Source organism: Lonchura striata, chromosome 2, assembly GCF_046129695.1.
Source record: "Lonchura striata isolate bLonStr1 chromosome 2, bLonStr1.mat, whole genome shotgun sequence".
NCBI classification, from domain to species: domain Eukaryota; kingdom Metazoa; phylum Chordata; class Aves; order Passeriformes; family Estrildidae; genus Lonchura; species Lonchura striata.
The window spans coordinates 74,892,648-74,912,780 of NC_134604.1; the positions used below are offsets into that span (position 1 = coordinate 74,892,648).

Below are 20,133 nucleotides of genomic sequence, written 5' to 3' on the forward strand. Positions count from 1 at the left end.
TTTTTGAGTTAAAATACCGAATAGACAAGGTAATAGGGTGAAAAAAAATCATGATCATAGGTCTGGTTTTTCTTCTAGCTACAGGTTTGCTTCACTAGCTGAAATACTTCTTTGGTACTCAGCTTCCCTCCCTGCAGTTACTATGGTTCCTAATGCAACTGGAACAGAAGCATACTGTCAAAATGATTTTGTAAGATGCACAAAAGTGCAAGCCTTTTGCGTATTTTCTTAAAACTCAACCCCTCTTATAAAACCAATCAAAAGCACTTATACTAGTGACAAAAATAATTAAATCATCCATGTCAAAGATCTTCTCAGAAAATATCTGAGCATTAGCTTATGTCTGTGTACTCATCACAGGAGTGGATTAAAGAAACCAAATACAAAATCTGAGATGGATAAATCCTAAAAAGCCAATCTTTAGAGAAATAATAAAAGAAGTATAAAATTAGGACATTAAGCAGAAAGAAGAGAAAATGGGTCAATAGGTGTGTCTTTTTAATTTATTTCTTTAGCACTTTACAGTCTTAGTTCCTTCACCTGTCCAGTACATAACTAAATCCAACAGTGCTTTCTTGAGAAGATCACAACGTAAAATGATGGTAAGTATCAGAAAGTAAGGTGAAAATCAAAGGCAATATTAAGAATAAATCAACTACTTTTTGCAGGGAATCCAGAAAGTTTCTTTTCTTCTTCTCAATCGAGGACACCACTCTCCTCATGTAACCTAAAGAAAAAAAAAATGTTTGGGTTTTTTTTAGGAAATTATGATTCCTCTTCTCTGCATTATCCAGCTTTAAATTTCTGTGAAACACAGTACAGCTAGAAGCTGCAGCTGCAGTAGGAGCAGTGCCCTAACTTGGCTCATTTGCATGAAAGTAACTTCTGTGCCACAGAAGTCCAGCCTTGGCATCTTCTCACTGTTTATGCTGAGAATTCAGAACAAGTGATAGTTTTTAAATTGTCACACCTGAAAATGTAAAACCTCATACAGTGTGAGAACAGCATTGCAGCATTTTCCTGAAAACTTAAAAAGGAAAATTCTGAAGATCAAGAAAGCTCTATTTAATCTTCTAGGAAAATGAAGTAAGAAAGATATTCTGAAGATAGCATGTATAATTCAAAGTTTAAGTTGTTTCTCCAGAAAACCTTCTAACTTACTTCTGTTCCCATAATAATATAGGAGAAGGTGGCAGAAACCCAAAATAACCTGATAACAATCATTGTTTCAATGTACTTTTTTTCTAACTAGACACCATTTGTTTAATAATTTAGATTCTTCTGATGGTGGTACTTACAGTTACTTGCATCCTTTCCCAGAAAGTCTTAGAAGTCAAAAGAAGCAGCATTTTCTTAGGTGTCTCTGAAACCCTTTAAGAAAATAAAGAGCTCTCTTTTCAGACCGTGTGAGTACTTCAGTCAAAACTAACTTGATCAAACATAACAGATGATGGAGATTTTAACTGTGCTGTCAAAAGACAGCTTTGTTGATAATGTGAAAGTTAAGCAATTAGTTTGCTTTCCAGACTTCTCAGCTGTTATTCACAAGGAAAGTATTGTGAGAAATTCTACTCTTGCCTTTGACCCTTTCCTTCACACTTAGAAATACATGAAAGTGAAAACCAGTGTTCTGTTCTTTATAAAATTTTCACTTAAAGCTCTCTTAAGAATAACCATGAAGGATTGCATGTAATAGTTTATATATATAGTTACTCTAATACTTCTCTTTCCAGGGGAATAAAGAAAAGCATTGTGGTTACATTTGCTTCAAAAGTTTAAATTCTTTGTGTTTAATGACTGCAGTATCAGTTTGAAGGAAAGTAGTTTAAAAAAACATTTTATAACTAAATGTTTTCTATACTGTAGCTCAGAACCTACAAGCACAGTAATTCATCAATTTTTGATTTATGTTATATTTTCTGGTAGAGTAAAATCAAGATGTTTTGCAACATACACTAATGTGTTCAGGTTATATTTTTTTTTTTTGACAGATTCTTAAAGAAAGGATAGGTGTTTTTCCTACTCTCCCATTCACACACTGACTGTGTGAAGACCTTGAAGTTCAGGATTTATATTTTTCATCTGAGAGGTGGCGAGTGAAAAGTACAACTCGGGGAGATCAGTTTCATAGCATGCTGATTTGGCTTTGAGTTAAGACAGCTGGGTGGTGAAGTCACTGAGATAATTAATTCATCTGTTGAGGATCTGCTGAAAGACTTTGCCAAGACACAGCACCTGAATTTGCCATTGAAAGGTACCTATTTCTTACTGTTGTTTGCTCATACTTAGTTTTAGAAAGTCTGCTGAAAGTTTGAACCTAAATTGGGCAGTTTAGCCCTCAGTGTAGGCTGTCGAGAGGAGGGACAGTGACATGCACCAGTCATGACTCATGGAGGTATCTTTATTAGCAAGAGAAAAAGCCTAGAGCTATGAGACTCCTTCTGTCTGTACTTAAGTGAAGTGCATTTGAGCAGCTAGGTTAAATACACAAATATACCAAAATCTGGTTTTGTTCCACGTAATTTGAACAACTAAGTTAGGAACCTAGTTTTCCTGAGTTCTTTTGTAGTCAACAGTGGGAGAAAGGTACTTGCAGAGGAAAATTAGCCTGCTTCTTGATCTCCCACCTCAGTGCCTCAGTTGCTCCTTGAAGTTAGACAATGTCAAATGAGGTATCAAGTCACATCGATTTCGTAGGAATTGGGTTGCCATTATGAATTTGAGTATTAAAAAGCACATTCATTATCTTTAAGCATTTTGTGCTTCTTGTGCAAATAGAAGTTCAGTGGATTCAGTTAAGAATCTGCTTCTCTCTATTGGATTTATGGGGTGCCATGTAATCCTGATTTCCTTATTTAATGTTGGTTCCTGAACTAAAGTCGGTATGAGTTTTTAATGCGTGGCTTTTATTTTCATATTCTATGCTTGAACACCTCCTAATCTTTTAAGTATCTGTGGTACTAGAAGGATAAAATTTATTCCAAGGCTTGTGAACCAGTTGTATATTGGACATCACTTAATTCTCATTGATTTGTATCAGAAACATTTATGCCAAGCAATAGTATTCTCTTCAAACAGAATGGGATACCTGTGTCTGGCAGTTTCTCAGTTAAGTGCCAGTTTTCATCATGGGCATTTCTAAAGCTCTTTCTTATTTTTCTCTGTATTTAATTTTAGCCTCTGTATGAACTTCTAAGTTATTCATGTTCCTTCCTTGCTGCCTGTTTGGCAGTATGTGCTATCCTCTGCACTTTGTAGTAGCCCAAACACTTTTGTGGCTTCTTAGTGAAGTACAGTGGGAAACTAAAACTGGGTAATTTTTCCTGCTGTACTGTGTTTAAGTTGGATACTTTCCCTGATCTGCTTCATGGAGCAGCTGCACAAACAGTTGTGTGTCTGTCTGGTACTGCAGCCAGAGACTTGTGAAACCATAGCCTAAGTCATGGTCCTTTTGAGCTACCTCCAGTGCTTATAATTAAAAGGCAGCTATGATTACATGTTTGCCATAAATTCTGTTTTTGTAGTCTTTCTTTCTTACTAGAGTAGGTACTCTCATTCATCCTGATGTAGTTATTAACCCCATCTGTTTTACTGTAAATCAAATGGGCTCTAAGTTCAGGGAAGGGAAGCAGTAGAGCAGTCTTGTAACTTCCAGTGCTTTGTGTAACTAATGCTAAAACGTGTTATTTAATTAAAAGGTTTATGTAGTTTGTCTGTAGTATAGTATAATTCCTGTTGATTATTTATAATTAGGTAAATGTATCAGAACTGTTCTACTTCATACAGATTTTTTTTTAATTTTTTTGCATGAGTTCTATACAGTGCAGACGAAAAATATAGTAGTATTTAATTAATACACAAACTTCTTTCAAGACAATTGACAAACAATTCTAGTACAAAATGGGACAACGACACAAATTAGATCTACAAGTTAGTGTAGAATTTCTGAATTGATCTCTGAAATTCAGCAGAACTCAATCTGGGAATAGATGTTAAGGTGCATTGAAGTTACAGTGATGGAAGATATAAATAATATTTAATTTAAAATATTCTATCCTTTAAGTTGTATCCATCTGAAGAAAATACAGTTTTGAGGTTTAGCATCTGTCTCAGCTTAAATAGAGATGTCATTTCTTGAAAATATTAATATTTAAGGTGATAATTAATAATGCAGAAAAAAGTTATTAATCAAAAGAAGAAGGAATACATTTCCTTACTCTTGTGTATGACCAGCAAAATCTCAATTAATCCATAAGTAATATTTATTTAGAAATTAGCTCAAATACCATTGATTCTTTTTTTTTCCCTTTTTTTTTTTTAAGTCTTTCCCATCCAACTTGCTTCACGTATACTCCAGTCATTTTCTGGAGATTTTTGGACAAAATAAGCTTGGAACTGATCTATGTTAAGTATAAACATTTTTTGCATTATGATCTGAAATAGTTACTACATTTTCATTTTATGATTAAATAAGCATAGGGGTAGACTTCCATGAGAGAGGGGGAACTCACACTTGCTAACATATGGTCACAGAGGTGGGACATCACACCACGGCCATGCCTTCAGCACCTACTTATGCTCACTCAGGGTGACAAGTCTAAGATCTTGGGCTCATATTCATGTTTCCTAGCTTTAATTTGAGGTGCATCTGTATAAATAGCCATTGCCTGGGAGGAAGATTGAAACTATTATTCATTCATGTTGCCTGAGCTTTAGTGTTTTCTCAGATAGTGTTTGACTTGTTCCATGTTGTGCTTGCTAAAATGTTCATTACAGAGACAAACCCCTAAATGCCATTTGTGGAGTGCCCCTGTTCCTAAAAGACAGGAATTTGATCTTACCCATTTTGTGTTGCTAATATCTCCTCCCTTGACCCGAACCCTAACTCCACCCCTGCGATACCGTATACAAACCCCATGACTCTGCCTTTGCCTGGTCTTTCCTCTCCATCCCGCCCCTCCTCCCTGGGGGTAATAAATGGATTCTTGAGCTTTCTGAAATGAAGATCCATCTCATTTATTCCCATGCCTGGTGGCAGCAGCTGCACCCTCCCTGGACATGAGGAACCCAGTTGTAGCGCAGTGTAACAGCTGTTTGGATGAAATTGTGATACATTTGCCTGTATTTATCCTGCGGGGACCTCAGACATTATTGTCAGGACGCATTATATTCTGTTACATGCTATGGAAGGTGCTGCAACTGACACACCCTCATACACTCTTGAAAAAGGAAATGAAAATTAGGTGCTGATGGCATAAGGTTCACCAGCAACTTGGTGGGTCGAATCTGTGCTTCAAAGGTGGTACAGGCCACTCAAAGCTGACCTGATCTCCAGGTACAGGGTCTGAAGTGGCTTTGGTTTTCATTAAGGCACTTAACCCCAGTTTAATACGAGGTCATCTCTGAGTTTTTTATATCTGAACATGCTGAGCTTTATGAAGAACTTCAAGAGTACATGGAAAGTGGAAGATTGAGTGATGCTAGTACATTTTTCATCTGTATCTATTAGATAGACATGAAAAAGCTCTATTAGAGCTTTCTGGTTCTCTGTATAGGTCTGTAATTGAGCTATCAGCTGGGGAGGAAAAGGTATCTTGCCATTAATATAATTTTCTTAGAATTGCTTATACACTATGGCAATGAGTATGATTGATAGAGTGCATGACACATTTGTTTCTTCTTACTGTATTTTGTGGTTGATGTATTTTAAAATATTCCCTTAAATATTTTTTGTTAGGTCAGAGCAATCTGGTCTCTTGCAGTTACTTCATGCTTTACTTTTCCAGTTATTCACCATCACACCTAAACGGATGCATTCTGTTGTTTACATCTGTTGAAGTTTTTTTTCCCCTAGTCAGTTAGCTGACTTTTAAAAAGTTAAAAATTAAAAAAGTTGAATCCAGAATACTAACCTTTTTGTATGTGTAGTGTGCAGAAATTGATTTTGAAACTGTCCTTTAAATCACAAACTATTCCTATAATAGTTTAAAATACACAGAATCTCTTGTTGTTTTAAAATTGTGTGCATTAAAATACATATCTAGCAAATGAATGAACATAAGAAAAAAACAACATTAAAAATATTACTTGATGGATTAAATGTAATAAGCTCAAGGAAGCAAATTTCCATTTTCTGATGTAACACCTGCAGGTGTTAATTCAGTTGTAATTTTAATGTACAGGTTCTGGACTGTGAATTGGAAAGGACAGATGTGCTAAATGAAGTCAAGCCTGCAAGGCTGAGGTATTCCTCTCGTGCCCACTACTGTTTCTAAGACACATGATGATATTTCCTGTGTCAGCTTGGTGTCTTGCCCTGTTGCAGTATTAACTCATAACTCTGTGATGTGTGGCTGGTTTGTACTTTCTGATTACCAGGGGTAAATTTAGGAGAATCACTATCACTTCACCAGCTGCACTTGAAGAAAAGTATATTATTCTTCCACAGATCTGTTAATGTAATTCCTTACTTGTAGTTTTTGACAGTTGAAGCCCTTTCCATACTTCAGTAAAATATCTCACTAATATGTATCAGTTGATCATCTAGTCAAAATTGTTTTTACATCTCCATTGAGTTTCATAAGTAAAATTTTGCTAAAACTATTTTCCAGAGAGGTATCCAGTTTTGTTTTGAAGCTGTAAGGAGGAAGATACGGTGCCATTGTTTTCTCTGATAATTTGATTCAGTAGTTAATCACACTGCAAATGAACATCTTTTCTGCTAAACAGCTCTTTAATATCGGCATTTTGTCCATATGAATGCAATTACATCATTCTCAATAATTGTTTCACTATGCTAATCAACCCACTAAGTACTTACTGTAAAACATCTTACCTAATTGTGAGATAGTTTTACTGATGGAAATTATGTATCAGTTATGTATGCAAATCACCACAGCACTGTATACAGAGGTTAAAATTTCTGTGTACTACTTCTGCATTCTTAATAGTACCTATTTGTATTGTGATTTTTCCTAAACTTGCCCATGATATTTGTTACCATATCTTACACTGCAGCTTTTCCTTATGCGATAAGCCAAGTCTGATTAGAGGTGACTGGCATTTTTTCCTCCACAGTGTCATCTAATGGTGTTACTGTCCTAAAGACTTAAAGCTTTCATCTGCTGCTCAGTGGCGCTTTTGGAGAACTTGTAAGGAGCAGTACCTGTGGTGTACAGATAATGTTTGTTTACTCTGCTCCTGAAAATATGCATAGTGCTGACGCTAATAAAAAGTTAAAGATAGGAAGTTGAAAACTCAACCCATCTAAGTTAAAGCAGGTAAAGTTATCAGAAGTCCAATAAACTGCTTTTTTTTTCTATAATTAAGAAGCATTAAGCCCCCTGAAAATACAGAGAATCTAGGGGTTTAGGAAAGATTTGGTTGTAAGCCTTGTACAGTCAGGATGAATACAAGATACAGTGATAGGATGAGAATCCTTTCACAGCTAATCGGGGCAGAATTTCCCATCATCCCTTCCTGACATGAGAAATGAAGTGCACTTGAAATCCAGCCATCTTCTTTCATTGCCAAGAGAATGAGGAGAATTTCCTGGGATTTTTCCCATCATTTCCAACATCTTGGAAAAAAAAATTACCAGAAAAATGGTACCTTTTATTTCTTAGTGTATGTGAGAAACAAGGAAGGCCTCCATATCCCACATCAGGTGAGGAGAAGAACATGGATATTCTTCAGGACTTCTTAGACTGAAAATATGTAACAACAAATTCTGGCGTCTCTGATGTATAAAAGAAATTTTTATGTCCATATTCCTGAAATGTTCAGCGAATGTGTTAGCTGAAAGGTAAAGCAACACTGTTGCGTGTTTACTTTTCATGTGAGGGGTATACAGATGAGGGAGAAATCAATCTGGAAGCCAAGAATTTCAAAATATGGACAAAGTGCAGGGAAAGGCTGCCGTACTGAGAGGCTGTACAGGCAGTTGAACAACTTTTAGATAGAAACCCAGTCATATGGTATGTATGTGGGCTCAAGTCTCTAGGCAAAGCAAGCTTAGATTACTGCAGGTTTAGATTGCTTAGAGTTCTGTGTAGACATGTCCTTCCATTCAGATTAATTCCTCCCAATTCTAGTCATGTCATTTGTGAGGTTAAACACAGTGGCCTTACTTGTGTTCAGTCCAGGGAGAGAAGTAGAATGGACCCTTAGGGCTATGGGAACATGAGTGTTCCCTTTTCTGACATTGGAATAATCAAACAGGTTGTTAGAGACTTCTCAAAATGACATGAGAAATAGGTGTTTGTGAGGAATGACAGTGTGTGAAAGAAATTGCAAATAAGAAATGGCTGGATTTCTTAGGTAGTTAATAGGAGTTATGGGAGAAATGGCTGAATGTCACAGGTAGTGGGAATGGAGCATTGAAGATCATTGTGGAGCAGAGTCTTGCCAGGCTGGCAGGACATAACAGTTACAACTACTTGATAATGGTATCACATGCTCTGAATTTGAGTATGAATGTGGCAAAACAGGCAACCAAATGGGAAAAGATAGAGATGGGTTGTGTGAGAGGAGATTGGGTGCAGACAAGGAGACTCAAGAGTGGCAAACAGGTGAGCACAGGAATGACAGAAGGGATATGATGCTCTTCAGGCTGTGTGGTGGATGGTGGCCAAGAGTACCTGTCAGGTCACAGAAGACAGGGTAGGACAGTAGACTAAACCCCTTGGCCTGTCCATACTGGAAGTCCAATTTTTATGTCATGGAGGATTAAATCAGGGAACTATCCTCTCATCCTCTTTATTTTTTAATAATGATCAAACAATCATTTCTCACAGATCTTTCTTAATATTTGCAGTGTATTTATTGATAATTTACTTCTGCAAATTTAGTACACTGAATTCTGATATATTCAATGACTGAGTGATGTCTCTGTGAACAATTATGTATCTATTGGTCTTGCATGGTAATGCCAAAACCACTCCTTTTTAGATCCTTATTGCAAGTTTTTTTCTAAAGAATTTACTCTATCTGCATCTAATATATTAATCTAATTCCCATTCATTTCCACTTCGTTTTATTGAAAGTGTATAGCCTTTGCCCTCAACTATTGCTCATCTTCCCTTTAACAGTGTGAATAAAAGGCACTTTTTCATTCACCATAGTAAATTAAGAAGCCTTTCTTTTATAGGGGCATATTAATGTCTTCTATTTATTAATTTACAAAGCTTTTCTAATTCCTTAGGGAAAATATAATCTTTCTTTTCATTGCAGTCTTGCTAGATCCCTTTATCTTCTGACAGCTTAAATCTCTAAGGAGAATGTTGTATAAACAGAGTCATATTTGCCTTTTAAACATTCTCATGGTCATTTCCTTCTGGAGTTTTTGATATTCTGTATTTGTTTGTCATATGCAAGATGATTTAGAAACAATTTGGATCATAAGCTAATTAGTATCTCTGGCAACACAGTTGTTTGGGATTTTTTTACGCCTGTATGTGGGTTTTTAAAATTTATTGTAAATTTTTAGATTATTTATAGTAACCTAAATGTTTGTATCCCAGGAGTCATATTAACACATGCAAAAAAGTTTTGTAAGGATGATACCTTAGATTGTATATGTATGTGTTTTCCTTTGGAGAAAATTCTTGAAGTATTCATAACCATAGACTATTTATCTTTACAAAGATTAATGAACACTCGCTAACAACTAAAAGAAATGTTTCCCTGGCATTTGGCATATTTTTCTGTCTTCTGAAATACTACATATGTTCAAAATGACTGTGATTTGGCTCTCTATGGAGATTCAGTTCATATCTCAGTTAACAGAAATTTTTGAGAATAACTAAAAGTTACTAAAGCCATACAGTAGGAAAGAATAATTGATTGTTACATCCTGTACATATATATCCCATGTATGTGCAAGAAAGTCTGACTTAGACTTGGTTACACATCTATCCTGCATGTATGTATTTTGTTGACTTTGACTGCAAGTGTTGGCAGTTGCTAAGTTTTCTTACTATCATACACACAAATCCCAACTATTTGCCTTAGATCTTCCCTTTAAGATAGAGCCATCAGTGTTTTCAGCAGATTTCTTTTTTCAGTTCTGTGCAGCCCATAATTATTAAACCAAGTATGCGTTAGCTCAAAATTTTTTTGCTTGAGGATCATGTCTGTTGTTTTCACAGAGGACTAATTAAAACATTTTCAAATTCTTCATTATATTTTTTAAAATATTTTTTCTTGAGATGATAGTACAGTTTACATAGTCAAAGTACTTGAAGATGTTGATAGAACATTGGCAGCTGGGACTTGTTACCTCAAAATTCATCAAAGTTTTTCCTATCGTTTATAGGTTAATAGGTATTAGAAGAGATACTGTGCATGTTCCTATATACAACAGAAGATAGAACTGGTGCTGAATGTTAATAAAAATGTGCTTAATGAGGTGTAACAAGTTACATTTGTTGCAGTATTTTCCAGTTGCTGTGAGAATGAATCTAGACTGATAGGGTTTCTGAAACTCATGACAGTGTGACCAAATAGCTTTTGAGAGAGAAATAGTGTAGCTTTCCAGAAAACATTGTGGAGAAATGAGAATGGTGTGAGTGACAGATTGTAGCTGTAATATGAATTTTGTATAAAAAATTATGCGGATTTTCAGGTGTTGAATCAGAATAAAGGAAAACCTTGTTTTCCTTTAATCAAGAAGAGTTTGAAGAGCTAAATCAATCAAGAACTGCAAACTGTTGTTGATATCTCTGTTCACTTAGTTTTCAGTTAGAAATCCACTGCAATAGTTTTCAGTGATTTTCAGGATACTCCTGTTCCATAAAGCTGGCTGCTATCCCCATTCAATAAAAGTGTGGTGAAGTACTAATATGTAATCTAGAACTGTGAGAAACCGTTTTTCATACCTTTGTACTGACTCAAGTACTATGATTTTTCTGAGAAATCTACAACTGAAAGTCTGTTAATATAAAAGATGGAGAAACCATTGAAATTTCAAATGTCCTAGATTTCTGAGTGTAAAATACCCTTTTATTTACGGACATATTTGCAATTTCAACCTTCTTTTTTTAAAAGAAGTTAGTCTGTTTTAATATGGTAGCATAGGTTGTAGCTACCCTAAGGGAATTCATTAAGGACAACTCATGAAACCAGCCTTGCATCAAACAGTTTAGGAGTTATCAGTGCACTGCAGAACACTTTCGAGAAACAAACACTTCACATCAAAGTGCAAAGATAATCCTGGATATTTTCACAGAAATGCCTAATGCTGTGCTATTACAGTGAGTAACATAGAGGACCGTGCTTCTAAATTCTAATATATTGTTGCTTCCCTAGATGCTTGGATTTTGGTTTGTTTCTTTTTGTTGGTTTTGATTTTTTTTAGTTGTGGGTTTTTTCCAAAAAATAGAACAAGAATATATGTTCTTGAATTGTTGTAAAGTTTTATATAATTGTATGAAGTCTTCATATAAGAACATGCTGTCTGCACTTTTATTATATATTTTTATTGCAGAACAGAACATAATAAGTGAAGAACCCCATTAGTTTGTTACTTGGAAACATTTATATTCCAAGGTGACAGCTCAGTTTTGTCAGCAGGACTTTATGGGAAGATCACATGCCAGATACTGACCTTGCACATCTTGGTGATCTACGCAATATCCTATAAAGCTCATAAAATTCTTCCCTTTGCAAAGCAGCTGAATCTAATTATTCAGCCCCTACACCACCAGAGAGCGGAGCATTAAAACAAAGGTTTGAGAGTTTCTTCCCTCCTCTTTAAAAAAAAATCACTTTCCACATCATAAAGTCAAGGGACTCTCCACCAAAATCTTTGTATGAGGGTCTTAGGATGAAAAAACATTTTATCATCAGATGTGCAAAAAAATGAAAGAAAGACAGAAGTGTGCTGTTTTTAGGTACACTAGTTTGTCCATAGCCCTTTCAGTTATGTTAGAAAAAGAAAGGAGCAAACCATGCTAGTACAAAATTAAATTAAATCAAGTTGTAATTTATGTTACTCTGAGAGGAAGTGTTAATATTTTCGTCTAAGTTTCACACTTGTGAGAACTATGCTGAAAAGCAAATTTAATTTTGTTTCAAGTGTAATTATGTTTGCTCTATGCTAATTGGCAAAGTTTAGAGTAATTTAAGAGTAAACTATGTTTATAACAGGAAGTAATAAGGTAAATATTTATTATTTAAAAATTTATGTAATTTTTGAAGGATGCATTTTAGAATTTTCTCTTTAAATTTGCTCTATTCACCAAGAAATCATTTCATGAATTCACAGAAGTCAATCCTGTGTACACTTACCAAAATTTACACTTTGTATGTTTTGCTAAAGATTTTAAAACCAGAACATGGCAGTGATAGATCATGTTAAAAAGGTTTTTTGATTTCCAAGCACTGTGTGGTGTATTTACAAAAAACATCCTATATTACTGTGTTTTTTAACAGATATACTTTGAAGTACACTTAAAAACATTCAAAGTATTGTTGTGGTGAATGATATATTCTTTTTCATTTATATGCTGATTTGCAGTGTTGTAGGTGCTCATAGCTATTAAGCTAGATATTATTGTGAAGTAACAAAGTTCTGTCCAGTAAAAATATCTGTCAAAGCATGACTTCTTTTTATTATGTCCCAGGTCAGTACATGCTTATTAATGGGAAAAAAAGCTAATACGGCACATTAGAATGCATTTGGATTGCTAATCTTATGCTTTGATATGTTTCTCCTTCCTTCCTTATGTATTATTTACTAAAGGAATTCTGTTTCATCCTACTTACTATATCCTGTGTATGTTCTATGAATATTTTTTTGGGGTAAGAGTACACATGTACTTTTTTTCCCTTAGCGGTCAGTAATGATCTGTTTTCTTTTGTTATATTTTTGTTATTTTATTTAAGGTTATTCCTATGTTTTAAGCTGTATATTTCTCTGAAATGAGAATTAGAAACTATAATGCACTGTCTCCAAAATAAAAAAATTATTAGTAACCACAGCTGACAAATTTTTATATCTTCATACATTAAAAACTATGATTTTCCTTGAAAATGAAATCTAAGAATTTGAATATCTAAGTTTCTTATTGTCTAGAGTACAGGGAGTTAATACAGCAGTGCTTCTTCCCTGAAAAAGTTGGGAGGTTTTGTATACTGTTACAGCCACCACTAGAGACATTTCAGGACTTAATGACTTTAATACCAAATTTCAGAATCTGATGTTTGGTTATGGAGAGTTAAGTAGCAAATAGTTGTGGCAAGTAGACATATTTAATAGAGAGTTTTGACTAAGGCACAGAAGTTCCACAGAAGACTGGAATTCCAAAATCATTTTCTGTTCAGCATTTTCCAGCATTTACATAAGATAACTCTCAGGTTGAACAGCAGCAGAGCTTATTTAGCCAGCCGTACTAAAAGATTAAATCAATATTTAATAAATCATTGTACAGTGTAGAGGTTTACACCTAGCCCCATTTGTGTGGGGTCTTAAGTCACTCACTGCCATTCCTGTGAATCACCTTTCCACAGTCAGGGATCTAACTTTCAGATATTTTCTGGTCTAAGTTAAAGATGCTAAAGCATTTACTCTGCATTCATCAGCACTGTATAGCTTTCAGATATTTTCTGGTCTAAGTTAAAGATGCTAAAGCATTTGCTTTGCATTCATCAGCACTGTATCTTTATTAAGGGCTTTCTGCTTGTCACTCTTGACCTGTGGAAGGGCCAAGCTCCAGCTAAGAACTTTACATCTATGAAAATACAAGCTGTGTTTTTTACTAATTAATCAGTAGTAGAGTATCTGGGCAAATGCGTGTGTTTTGGATTTGACCATTCCTATGATTGACAACTATGTCAGAACATAATTGCTTGTTAGTCATCCAGTACAATATCAAAAACTTCCTGTGTTGACTTTTACAGTTGTTAGGGTTCAAGAACGCCTACTGCTGGAAGCCAGCATGCTGGTTCAGAGTGGGATTGGGTCATTTCCCACAAATTGTCTTCCATGACAAAGTACACAGCCATGTTCAGTTCATTAGTACAGATGAAACTTAAGTGTCACAGATATCTGTAGTCTTGAAGTTCTCAAAATTACATTTTTGCCTCTTCGATCAATCTGTTCATAGTCTGCTTTTAATGAGAAACTATTATACCAGCACATAATAATTAGAAGTCTTGGAAAGTTTAGCTATTAATATTGTCATTTGGGAATTGTTGGTTTGTTTTTTAACCAACAAAAGATATGAAGCTGTGTTTTAATATTGTGTTGAAGTGAGCTTTCTTTTTGCCTGTGATGTCTAAAGCAAAGAGCTTTTATGTGGGATTTTTATCAGAAGCTGCAGCTGATTAGGAATTGTGTTAATGCGAATTTAATATTAGGTAAAAGACCCTTTTTGCCTTTGCTCTCTTGACTTGCTGTGGTAGAAATTGAATACAATGATGAAATGCTCTAGTTTTAATCTTCCCAGTAAGAATCAAATAATCAAGCTGCTACCAAGCAACATGATGGTCAATTGAATAAGTCTCCTAGACTTTGCAAAAGAATGTGCTGAGCTAATGTGAAGGTTTCACAAAGCCATTTAATAGCAAACTGCTTGCAGAGCAGTTCATTATTGTTTGAAGGAATCACTGTTGAAGTATAGGAATCATATGCTTTGTATTTCCTAAAGGCTTTTAAAACAATCCTTGATCCAAAGATGAGCCTGACATTGTTCAGAAAAGATTAGGGAAATAGCATTTGATAAACCATAGCTCAGAGTTTCAGTAGTTTCAGTGGAATCCTACCATAAAAGTTACTAAGTTTAGTCCTAATGAAAAACTAGTTCATTAGCAATGGCACTACTTTATATCTGCTTCAGAAGTGAAGAACCAGTTATGGCTGAGAAAAGTAGGGGAACAATCTGCTTGTTTTTTCTGGTAAGTTCTTGGAAGCCTGGTATATTCTATTTGTTCAGTTAACATATATTAAAATATTAAACTGTTTCTAATTATCTAATTATTTGTCAGTACAGAATGATGACTTAGGTGATTCTTGAGGCTCTTAAGAGGGTAGGATCTTTGTAATGGTAAATTTACCGTGCAGATTGTGCCAAAGAGCTGGAAGAATAAAAAACTTCCATTGCACTGAGAATGAGGAGAAAGAATTGTGAGAAGTCTTTTGGTTTTGTCACCTCTACGGTGTGTATAAAAAGAAAGCAAGTCGTAGATTTCTGAACTTCAGCATGTATAGGAACTGTAATGTGTTCTTTTGTGCATATTCTCTTCTCCATTGAAGTTAGCTGAAGCCCTGGACATGACTCAAGTAGGATAAAGTTACACATTTTATTTATAGTTAAAGGATGTGACCTCTGAATGAAAATAAAGAAAAGGATGGAACTGAAAGTATTTGCACTCACATAAGGGAACTTTAATAGGTTCTCCAGGTACATAATAGCAAGAACATATATTTTAGGTCTTCTTAAAAATAATTAGGTACTTTTGTAGCCTGCAAGGTTTCAATAATGTGGCTTTTCTGTTTATTAGCTTCTTTATAACTGTCCTGTGTAATAGTTGTGGATATAGAAATAGTGCATAATTGTAACATACCAATACTTTATCAGAACTCACTTGTTTTAATATTTCAGTATCATTCACAATTAATATTGAAGCGTAATATTCAGCAAATACAGTCTAGCCAACTAGAAAAAAGGTAACCAAACAGGATGAAGTTCCTAAGGTTATATTTGTACTAATAAATTGATCTTAATTATCACAGTTAAACTTTAAAAGACTCTTATGAAGGTTCTTTTAATGAGATATGTTCACACTATCAAAAGAACCCAACTCTGCTGATAGAGCAAATAAAATTTTGCCAATGTTTAAAAAAATTTGCTTTTTTAACTTAAAAGGAGATTTGAAGGAAAAAAGTATGAATAAAATTAATTTAATCTGGTACTGTGCCCTAGTCGTCAAATGTAGCACTGCATATAGCCCTGTCAGTGCTACATGCAGAAAGAGTGATGACTTAAAATGTCTTGCCTGTTTTGTTTGTACTCAAGATACTGAAATGATGTGTTACTGTCATCTGCAAAGAGTACTCTACCCAGTTGATCTGTCATCTCATTAATGTATGACAATAGTTGAAGCATAGGTTTCTGTTGCTTGAAACACTGCAGAGAAAACATGGAACTTGTCAGGAGAGACTATCTGGATTGTATGTTTCACTTCTCAGCCTTGAACCCCCAATTTGTTTGTCAGCTTTGTGAATAGTATCAAAATTTTGATGCAGCCAATATAAGATAGATGTGATTCCTTGTATTGCTAGTTAAATTTCTGGAATTGATGTTTGAGGTTATCTATATATTTCATAAAAACATTTTTATTCTTGTATATTCACACAAAATCTCTCATAGGTTATCAATATGAAATGCAAGTTGAAAGAGATTACTTTGGAAGTTACTTTGTCATGCTTTGCTTGTTGTGGTGGTTTTTTGTTTGGTTGGTCGGGTTTTTTCTGGTTGTTCTGGTGGCATTTGTTTTTCCCTGTCCTGTGGTCTTCTTGCAAATAATAATTTCTCACTGTCTTTGTTTAAAACAATTTAAAGGGGAACGCTCAAAACTGAGTTCTGCCCCTTTGTTTTAACCAATCCCTTTCCACCAGTAATGAGAAACAAAATACAAGTAGATAGAAGCAAACAAATAACAATTTGCTAACAAGTGAAACTGCAACAGGAAAAAATAACAGTAAATAATTCTTAGATACAAAATTCCCAAATCTCACAATCTGCCCTTAGACAGACACCCAGAATGGCAGAAATACCCTTTGCAAGATGGCATCCACCACGGACAGCTGTGTGTGGGGAGATGGGGAAAGTGGCATCAGACCCTCCCTCCCAGGTGGTGACCTTTGTGGGTGTCTGTGCCCTCCGGGAGACAAAGGGAAAGGATGGCAGCAGACTCCCTTGGGAATGTGGGAGGTTACAGAGGAGCTCAAGTGGCAGATGAGAGGTGCCAGGGTTTGGGGGGTCAGTGCTGCTGCCTCCTCCTGCTGCCCACCAGACTCTGCTGCTCTTCTGTCAGGTCTTGGAAAAAAATGCTCTGTGGGCACCAGTGCAGGGTGACCTGGCCCCAGGGTCTGGCTGGAATAGATAACGTTTTGGGTTACCCACCACATGAGTCTTGACTTGGAAGAAGCAGAGTTTCAGTTCATGTTACAGCTTCATTCTTATAATTTTTAGGAAATTCCAAATTTTTATTGTAATTTTATGCCAAATTAAAGCAGAAAAAAGAAGCATAAAAATACAAAATACAGGCAGACATCTGTCTGTTTTTGAGAGCACTGAGATACAATTATTTTGAACAGTGTATAAGCATTCAGATATATGTAAAAGATTTTGGGAACATTTTGATATTTCTAAACTATCTATTAATCTAAAGACTATATACAGGGAGCTTTTAAAAGCCAGTGGTAATCTAATGCTAATAACTTCAATATACTTGGCATCAAATTTCACCTAGTAATTTTTGCATTGGTGTGGGTTTCTTTGATCTTTACCATATCTTATAAGGGGATTTCCAGTCTTGAATTAAAATATTCAAATTATAAAGGATTTGTGGTACATTAGATCAGTAATTAGTGTCCTCAGTCCTGGAAAAGGTGTACCTTATTTCGCTTACTATGCAGCCTAGTGTGAGCTTTTTATTCACTCAATCTTGTTTTCAGCCAATTACTGTCAGACATCTCTTACCCATGCAGGTTGGGGTAAGATATTTCCTAGGCATGCTTTTCCCTGGAAAATTTTTGCAGGCCCTTTTGAAGAGTCTGTACTTTTACCACCATTTTCAGAGGTTTGGCATTCGTTGCATGTATATATATATGAAGAAATAAGCTGTTGTTACTGCACTGGTAATGAGTGCCCTTGGTCTGTAATGAGTTACTGTGACAACAGTGCAAATGTCCTTGACCCTTGTAACTGAGGATTTTAGGAGGCATCACAGTCACTATTCATGTGCAGCTGAAGTTGTAAAAATATGGAAAACCCTATGGTTTACTTATAAACTATAATGTAATAATGTACATAAAACCCTAATATGCATAAAAAACTAATGTACATAAAACCCTAATGACATTATCATGTCATTTATTGCCCTGACTTCTTAATTTGGGCTGAACTTCTTAAATCTCTTGCTGTAAAGTGTAGATTATGGAACTGATTTGATGATGTTGTTGTTTTCTAAATTGTTTCTAGCTTTTCTGCATTCTTCTCAAAAAGCTGGCACAGGATTTTAATATTGGTTTCACTGGGTTTATGTATGGGTGCATCAATTCTGACATCATATGATCCCAAGGACTGAGTTATGCTTTATAAATGCACTGTCATAAAAGCAATTTGAATTATGCTTTCTATATGCCAATATTTCGGGTCCTTCAGTATCAGATTATTTAAAGATATTGCATTACTTGTTTTATATTCCTTTGAACTCTGCAATTGGCAGCTATATTTCATCTCTGTTCAAATGTCTGCATATTACAGAAAGATCCAAATTTAGCTGTTTGAATGGCCTTACCACACTATTATTTGTATTCCCTCCAGTTTTGTGTCATCTGCAAATTGTATCAGCAAAGATTTTATCTTTTGTTGTATTAAATGCAGTTACTCACAGCACAGGATCTTAGAGAATCTGGTTAATTTTAGTGATCCAAGAGAGGTATTTACTTCATTTTTACTTCAAGTGCTTGCTCTTGTCTTAATTATAAATTCAAACGTTTTAAGTTCTCATCTTACTTTAGTGAACTGAAAGATCTTGTGATCTCATTATAAAGTAGCAGTCTGGCCAAGAAGACCTATCTTCCACAAAATCACACTTCTTGGAACTAATTGTGATTTTACACTTACTTAAGAACATTTTGTTTTCCCAGGAAACCATTATTTGACTGTAATCAATACCAGATGAGTGAAACAATATCCAGTTACCCTACATAGTATTTATGAGCTCTTTATCTTTCTGTTTTTAAGAATTATTATTACAATAGTATATATTTGAACTTTTTGGAAATTCTGCAGAATCAAATATATTTGGAAGATCCAAATTATGTCTCCCAGAGGTAATTTGTAACAGCCTTGGATGAACACTGTGTTGTTTTGTTCATTTAAGAAAATTGAATATTTTCTTGTCATTAAATTATGCAGAATAAAATGTCTTTCTCAGTTACTATTTCTGTAACAGAATTTTCCTTTTCCTACAAGCTTACTTGGAGGCTCTCAATACTCTTCCTTAACTCGTGATTATAAACCCTTTTGGTGTTGCTTTCACAGGGAGGTTAACGTCTCACAATGGGTCTGGGTTATTTTGCATTTTGTGGGGAATTGGAACTTTGTCCAAATTTAGGTATCAAAGCTTTGGAGGTCTATATCTAGGTGAGCTAGGTGCCCAGGTAACATTGAAAGTCAGTAGATAGAAAGAGACACTTAGAGAGCAAATTTTCATACTTTAGGACCTGATGAATGGTGTTTTTTAGACAGCCAAGTTCTCCATATTGATTCTACAAGTATAGGCTAGTAGAATTAGTTCAGGTGAAAAATTTTTAAATCAGAACAGATGAATTTTAATGTCTCTCATAGTTTTCATGTATATATATGAAAGACTCTTCTTTGACCTACAGAATCATCAGAACTTTGCAGTGGTCAATCCATTTAACCTGTTTAATCTATTTAAATTAATACACTTTTATTTAAAACAACTGTATTATACTCAGTGAGATGAAAAACTCATCGTGTGCAGCTAATTTCCATGAAGAATGGACACAGTTTATGTATTTTTTGCTTAAGTAAGAGCCAATTCAAATACCTGCTATGAAGGGGGTTCTTGAATGAAAACCTAAACATCCACTCTGTTCAATTAAAATTAGTCTAGTGGTAAAAGTGGCACACAACACTAAGATACCAATATCCAAATGTGTCAGAATGGAGAAAAATAAGTTAACAGCACGTTGCTACTATAGTTCATGTTATGGAGCTGCAAGGGATACCATTCTCTTTGCTAGTGGTTAAGATAGAAGTCAGCTTTTTTCCTGTAATCAAATACTTCTTCTTGCACTCTTCTTGCTTTAAGATGCTCAAAAGCAGAGTTATCAGAGAGGGCAGAAGCTGTCAGAACATCATTGCAAGTAGCTGT

The 20,133-nt window shown here is 35.0% G+C and overlaps 1 protein-coding gene and 1 long non-coding RNA gene across 2 annotated transcripts in view; one reads left to right on the forward strand and one right to left on the reverse strand.

The window, feature by feature from the left end:
* The window catches only part of LOC144245925 (glypican-5-like), a 42,661-nt gene that overhangs the window by 18,247 nt on the left and 4,281 nt on the right, over nt 1-20,133 (forward strand). The window lies entirely within an intron of this gene.
* The window catches only part of LOC116183400 (uncharacterized), a 33,141-nt gene continuing 13,497 nt past the window's right edge, over nt 490-20,133 (reverse strand). The window contains exon 2 of the long non-coding RNA XR_013339501.1: nt 490-727. This is a non-coding gene — a long non-coding RNA (uncharacterized LOC116183400). The remainder of the gene's footprint in view (nt 728-20,133) is intronic.